Genomic DNA, 7,757 nt, shown 5'->3' with positions numbered 1-7,757 from the left:
GACATTCATAGACAATTTGTTTCATCTACACTACTCCACACCATTCCATTACCTTCCTCTTCTTGTCAACCACACCTAAAGCCACTCAACCGACCTCTGTTCAGCTCGTTTACCTTCCAGCTCTTCCATTATTCATGTAGCTCCATTTACTTGACCTTTCGTTGATCCCATCCTTCCAGCCATCAACCCACCGCATACACTCTTTCTCCATCTGACTTCTCTGCTCCTGAGCCATCACCAGTTCCATCTCCATCTCACCTATCCTCCCACACCACTCCATCACTTCACCATCTCCCAAAACTCCCACGGTCGAACATCCTGTAGAATTTCACAGACTTCCTGTAGAGCCCCTCAGTTTCCTGTAGGATCCCCTGCAGACTTCCTGTAGAAGCCTGCAAACTCGGTTGCTAAGCATCCGAACGTGGTAGACTTCTGTGGACTGATGCTAGAGACCCTTTGGGACCTCCCCTAGCCATCCTGACCTTGCCCATGCTTTCCTTCCATTTGAACCGCTCCTGCACAGTCAAACCCTAATCAAAAGCACCATCACAATAAATCCAACCACTTAATGACAAAATACAAAAACATGTCTTTTCAGATGCAAATAGCTTAGATTCATGTATTTCAACTCACTACAAGTAATGGCATCATTGGTAGAAGTTTCATTCACATTTTTGCATTGTAAGGGTCAAGCTAGTTAAATTAGGGTTTATTAGGGTTTCCATGCTTTGTTGGCTTTCAATTTCCTTTTTGCAAAGTAGGTTAGCTTCCTTCAAGATAGCTTTCGTCCATCACTCATAAAGCTTCTTCTGAGAGCATATAGAAGTTGGCTTGAGCCCTAGCGGACTTGTGCCAACTGACCAAGTGACAGCTGCGACAAGAGCTAGTACTTGTGCATACAGCACCGTCGCTTCCAAGTTTGTACGAACTACAGGGTTGTTAAAATTAGAGATAGGAAGCTCCAGGAGTCGTAGCATTATTGCTACAATACTGGAGCCCACCACTTGGGTAAACCTATGATAAAATCCATTGAAACCTCCTCCCAACGTTGGCTTGGAATGGATAAAGGTTGTAATAGACCCGGTGTCTAAATTGTTTCAACTTTATTTTGCTGGCAAACCAAAAATTCCGCCACAAACTTTTGAATATCTGATTTAAGGCCATCCCAAAAAAATTCCTTCTTAACCCTGTGGTAAGTTTTTAAAAATCCTGAGTGCCCTCCTAAGGGAGAAGTGTGCAATTCCATAAGAATATTTTGTTTTAGTTGGGAATTCTTACAGAGGTATAAGCGATCTTTGTAACATAACGAATCATTTTGCCAGCTAAATGTATCAGAAGTACTGGAATCTTGTTGTATCTTTCGAATAAGTGCCCACACTTCTTCGTCGTTCTTCCATACCTTCCTTGCTTCGTTTATCCAATCTCGTTGGATAATAGAAATGGCACACAACAATGCTTCCACATCCTCATCCTTTCTTGAGAGTGCATCTGCCACCACATTTTGCTTCCCTTTTTTGTAGATGATTTCAAAGTCATAACCCAACATCTTTGTGACCCACTTTTGTTGCTCTTCAGAGGATAATCTTTGTTCTAAAAAGTATTTAAGGCTATCATGATCTGTTTTTACCTTGAAGTGTCTTCCCATTAGGTAGGGTCGCCATTTCTTAAGTGCATGGAGTATTGCCAACATTTCCTTCTCATAAATAGCTTTGCTTAAAAACTTTCCCTTGATTGGACGACTTTCAAAAGCAATGGGTCTTTCATCTTGCATTAGAACAACCCAATTCCATTTCCTGAAGCATCACATTCCACAATAAAGGTTTTTGTGAAGTCCGGTGTAGCTAAGACCGGTGCTTGGCACATTGCCTCTTTAAGATGTTCAAAGGCCTTTGTTGCTTCCGGAGTCCATGAAAATGAATCTTTCTTCAATAATGTTTTAGAGGTGCTGCTATTCTCCCATAATTCTTAACAAACTTGCGATAATACCCTGTCAACCCAAGAAATCCTCGCAGATGCTTTATGGATGTGGGGATTTTCCATTCCTTAATGGCTTTAATTTTGCTAGGGTCTACCTTAACTCCTTCATGAGATACAATATGACCCAAATATTCCACCTCCTGGACTCCAAAGAAACATTTGGATCTTTTTGCATATAATTGTTTCTCCTCCAATAGTTGTAGCACCCTGTCAACATGTTCAACATGATCCTTCCAAGACTTGCTGTAGATTAGTATATCATCAAAAAATACTAACACAAATTTTCTAAGGAATGGTTTGAAAATTGAATTCATCAAACCTTGAAATGTTGAAGGTGCATTGGTAAGGCCAAAAGGCATGACCAAAAATTCATAATGACCCTCATGAGTTCTAAATTCCGTTTTCGAAATGTCTTCAATCTTCATTCTGATTTGATGATATCCCGAACGAAGATCCAACTTGGTGAAGTAAATTGATCCATGCAATTCATCCAGTAATTCATCAATAACAGGAATGGGGAACTTATCTTTAATAGTGAGCTTGTTGAGCTCCCTATAATCCGGACACATGCGCCATGATCCATCCTTCTTGTGCACCAATACTACTGGAGCTGAGAAAGAACTTTGACTTCGTTGAATTATACCAGCCTCTAGCATTTCTGCAACCATACGTTCAATTTCACTTTTTTGGACATAGGGATATCTGTACGGCCTGATGTTTGGAGGAACACTTCCTGGAATCAGATGAATAGCATGATCATGATCACGCATAGGTGGGAGACCTTTGGGAGTCTCAAATACCTTGGAATGATTGTCCAGGACTTTTTGGAGATCTGGAGAAATAGATGATTCCAATGTGGAAACATCTAGCGAACATAATTGTGCAATTACACCTCTTTGCTCCTTTTTTAGAAGCTTTGTCATGCCATTAGAGCTGATTATCTTTCCTGGTTTCCCTGCAATACCCCTTAATTCAACTTCCTTTCCTTCCGTAGAAAATTTGATGAAAAGTTCTTGAAAATTAAAAGCTATTGTACCCAAGGATTGTAGCCATTGGACTCCTAGTACAACATCAGCACCTCCCATTGGAATGGAAAGCATTGGGCTAGTCAATACATATTCTCCCATGGATAGCTTGATATTATGGCACTTTCCAGAGCAATTTATTGTTCCTCCATTTGCAATCATCACTTGACACTCTGGTGCTGGATATAGGAAGCAATTCAATTCTTTTGCTACCCTACAATGAATAAAATTGTGGGTGCTTCCTGAATCAATCAACACTATTACCTTTTTCTTCTTGATTTGTCCTTCTATCTTGATGGTTTGAGGAGTGGTAATTCCTGCCAATGCATTACAAGATATGGTCGGATTTATTTGTTCTTCATCTAGGCTTTGTTCCTGGAGTATATCTTCTTCTTTTGACCTTTCTTGCTCCTTTTCTTCTTCCTCTTCACAATCTATGTAGAATAATTTCTTCTCAGCACACTTATGACCTTTAGTGTATTTGCTATCACAACTGTAACAAAGCCCTTTTGCTCTTTTTTCTTCCAATTGTTGTGGTGTCAACCTTATAGGTTGTGGAAGACTAGGGGCAACAACACTTCCGTCTTTATAGTTGTGAGTGGTATGCTTCCTAGTTGCCATAATTTTGCTTTCCATTTTTCTTGCTAACCTGAATGCCTTCTCTAATGAATCAGGTTCCCAAAGGCGAACATCATGTTGGATATTATCCTTTAAAGACCCTATGAACACATCAATCCTATGCTCCTCTGGAATATCTTTTACCCTTATGTTCAATTTTTGGAACTCCTCAATGTGCTCCATTAATGAAACCTTTTGTTTGAGACTTATCAATTGGCTAAAAAAAGTGTTTCTTTTTGTATCTTCATAATGTGCTATCAATTCTTCCGTAAAAATTGCCCAAGTGATAAATTGTTTACGAGAGCAAAGCCATTGATACCATACAAACTGATTTGGTTCCAAATATACAGTTGCCATACGTACCTTTTGTGCGTTTTGCACATTATTGAGATCGAAGAATTGCTCCATCTGTAATATCCATGTGGCGGATCCTTGCCATCAAACTTCCTCATATCGATTTTTGGAATATGGTGATTCTTCGATCCAACATTAGCGTCTATGGAATCATGATTAACATTTCTTTTGTTCTCATCATGAGTTTCCTTTACTACCTTTTCACCATTAGTGACCCTTTCTTGTAGCAACTTCTTCAATTCTTCCATGTCTGTCTTCAAATCTATCTTCAAATCTGCCATCGAATCCTCCATCTTAGCTTCCATGCCCTTTATCTTAGATTCCACGCCATTTATCTTAGATTCCACGCCACTTATCTTAGCTTCTGTTAGCTTTTGTGAGCGTGACATTTGTTGCACTTGTTCTTGTAATTTTGATATATCATGTAGCATTTCTTCCTCTTCTTCATGAGTCATGCTAGAGCTTTTAGGTTCCTTACTAGGTGTTTGCATTTTCTTTCCTCGGGGCATCAGTTACCGATAATAATGCTTTACTATGCCCTTTGAATTCCGTTAAACCAAGCTTACACAAAAATTAAAAAAAAAACTACACACCTTTTTTCACTTTGTAGAAGCCTGATATTGAATCTGATGTATCTCTGTAATTTCGGATCATCCAGTTCTGAAATTGCTACTTGTAGTATCCCTCTGCGTCCTCTTTCCAATGCCACACATCTGAACCAAATTGGATTCCCCAAGGAAGAGTTATGTGAAATCTCCCACAGTGACTTGCTTTTAGACTGGTTCAGTAGAGCGAACTTGTACGACGTGCCACGAGTCACTGTTTCAACCTTTAAATCTGAAACACACAAAAAAGAAACTACAGTCCGTCCTCTTTCTGTAACTTCTTACAAAATTTCAATCCGATCCCCAGAGAGAAAGTTATGACGATTTTCCCCAGGTCACCTGTTTTGAATGTAATTCAGGAGTCTGCAAAAAGACCAACTTCCTTAGATCATATCTCCGCAAATATCACGCGAAAAGCTCTGAAATTCGGACCCAAGGTTCAGCGCGATTTCTTCTCAAATGGATTTTTTTTGCGACTTTTGAAACGTCACAGAAAAAAAGTTATAGCGAAAATTCTACGATGACCTGTTTGGAGCAGCAAAACCCTAGAATCCAAAGCTCTGATACAAAATGTTATGAAACTAGCTCACAAAAAGATAGAAAAGAGAGATCCACGCCTTAGAATTCAGCCTCTTCGAGGGGGGAAGCCTCCTTTACATTACATAAATGAACAATTATTCGATGATACAAATGACAAAACCTCCTTTCTATATATAGGAGTCTAAGGAGTCACAATATAATCCATCCGACCTAACAATAATAATATAAAGCCACAAAAATAACAATAGAGGGATTCTATGGGGCACAAAAATAACAATATGGGGGTAATAGTGGCACAACAATATAAATAAGGGGTATAACTACAATAGTAATGGGGTAATCACTAGTATTATAGGGACCCAACAATGGATCAAGAACAAAGTGGTAAATATCGTCATCTATTGTAATACACATTATCATCATGATATCATTGTTGAGGGAGGCATAACCATGCTCAACATATAGGAAAATATTACATGTAAAATTATCAAGAAGCCTCATCCACTAGTGACAAAGATTTGACTCATGATTCGATGACTATGTGATCTAGCATGAATCCTGAAATTGCAACCCATATGGATGGAACTATATCTGGGGTCGTCTACCTCATCACTCCATAGTACAAGTCTAACCATGCGAATAAATGAGTTAGAGCCAAATATGGTAGATATCATCTGAATACTTGCTGATGATGTAAATCGTTAACAGATGCGAGAGAAATCATCAATAATGAAAAGCTCTCAAGGTACTATAATACAATCTATATGATTTGAATGAATGAGTTGAAGTTGAACATCACACAAAATATTTAGGTGGAAGGAAAATGATGGAGACCTATCGCCGAGAGCCAGGAAACTTTTCATTGATTTATGTAAGCTTCAAGGTACTGAAAGGATCTTCTAAGTCAAATTCCTAAATAATCATATGATGTTAATAGGAAGTGACTCATCACAGGAGGGCCTTGATGTATCCCTCATTAATGATACGAAATGGATATCAATATTTGAGATATAATGATGTTGATGCAAAGCCCGTTCAGGAAGGGAAAACATGAATTAAGGATTAAAAGTATTGTAGCAAGTTCCAACTGAAGGAATTCTCTTGAACATATCGACAACACCTTATGGAGTTGGTAGCATTGAATCAAAAGAAATTATGAAGGATTTTGATGTGTTGTGATTAACCAAAGAGGTAATCATATTTCCCAAACCAACAGTTAGAAATATGATGTGAAAGAGTGTCATGTTCAAGAGTGATTCACTACCATTAATTGGTTAAGTGCCCTATTTCCCAATTTCCCCAATACTTTTTGGCCATTACCTCTTTATTTTTGACAAGCTTGAGGAGGATAAGATACTATAATTTCAGCATTAAAATGAATCCTTCTGAGTATTTTTAATGAACCCCGAGAAGTAGTGCTTCGGCCTCGTCATGCTTGACGAGTGAAACAATGTTTGATGATTTTAGGAGTCCAACGAAGGTGTAACTTGACATATTTTTCATGTTTAGAGAGTTTGGAAAATATGCAAAAAATGAAATTCCAAATTTTCCTTTTCATAAATTTAGTCTCTTGAGTCTGAAAAGGAATAAAATGATACTCAAGAGAACCTTTTATTCATATTCAACTAATGTATTCCTTTTTCATAAATAGTCTATCATAGTTTGGAAAAGCGTTAAACTTATATTGCGTAGACATATTTTGAATTACTTTAAAGAGTTTGTAAAGGAAAGTGCTTGACAATCTTTTCATGTTTTGGGAGTCTGAAAAAAGCTAAAAGAGGACTCCTCCCTGACAAACGAGTCGTATAAAAGGTAGAAAATGGTTATGGTCATGAAGGAACTTCTCAAAACATGTAAAGGTTAAGAGGAAGGCTAATAAGACCACTCATCCCAACGGTTCGCAAACCAAGAGTAAAAAACCAAATGAAAGTGTATGGTCACCCAAGAAGATGGTGATGATGGAATGAAAAAATGAAGGATCATCTAGAAAAAACAAGTTGATAAAAATTAGAAATCACAAAGGATAAAATATGGAAACCAATTTCATTTTTACACAAGCTTCAAACAAAGGAAAACTATGCTTGAGAGGTGTTTTGTGTTTACACAAGATTGAAATAGAGAAACAATTATGCTCGGAATTGGTTTTCATTCCCCCAACATAACGACTTAATTCTAAGGAAACTCCCCACAGGATTCATTTCATTCACCACTACTTACTAATAGGCAGATGGAATGAAGGTCCATTTACAAAATAAAATGAAAGACTCAACTTGATATTGACTCAAATTGGAAGGGGATTTGTTTCATTTTCTAGCAAGCTTGACATGGGAAACGAAATATATTAAAGGGACCTTGTTTCATTTTTTAATGTGTTTGACACAATACAAAAAACTTTGATTTCACACACTGTGTCATTTTAAATGAGCTTGACACAAGACAGGGAACTCTCCTCCATGATTATTTATCTTGATCATGGACCCTGGGAGGCCATGGCTTCAAAAAGGCTCCCATTAGATGGGAGAACAATGATCTAGAAGGGATAAATATCTAGGGATTTAATGGAAAGATCAGGGTCCAATGGCCCCAGTAAATGATTCACCATTTCACATACTAGATCTAGGTCAAAAGAAGCTGAGAA

This window comes from Pinus tabuliformis, chromosome 3_2 (assembly GCF_031772625.1).
Source record: "Pinus tabuliformis cultivar Carrire ecotype Pingquan chromosome 3_2, CPIR1, whole genome shotgun sequence".
In the NCBI taxonomy this organism is placed as follows: domain Eukaryota; kingdom Viridiplantae; phylum Streptophyta; class Pinopsida; order Pinales; family Pinaceae; genus Pinus; species Pinus tabuliformis.
This window is presented reverse-complemented; position numbering follows the sequence as displayed.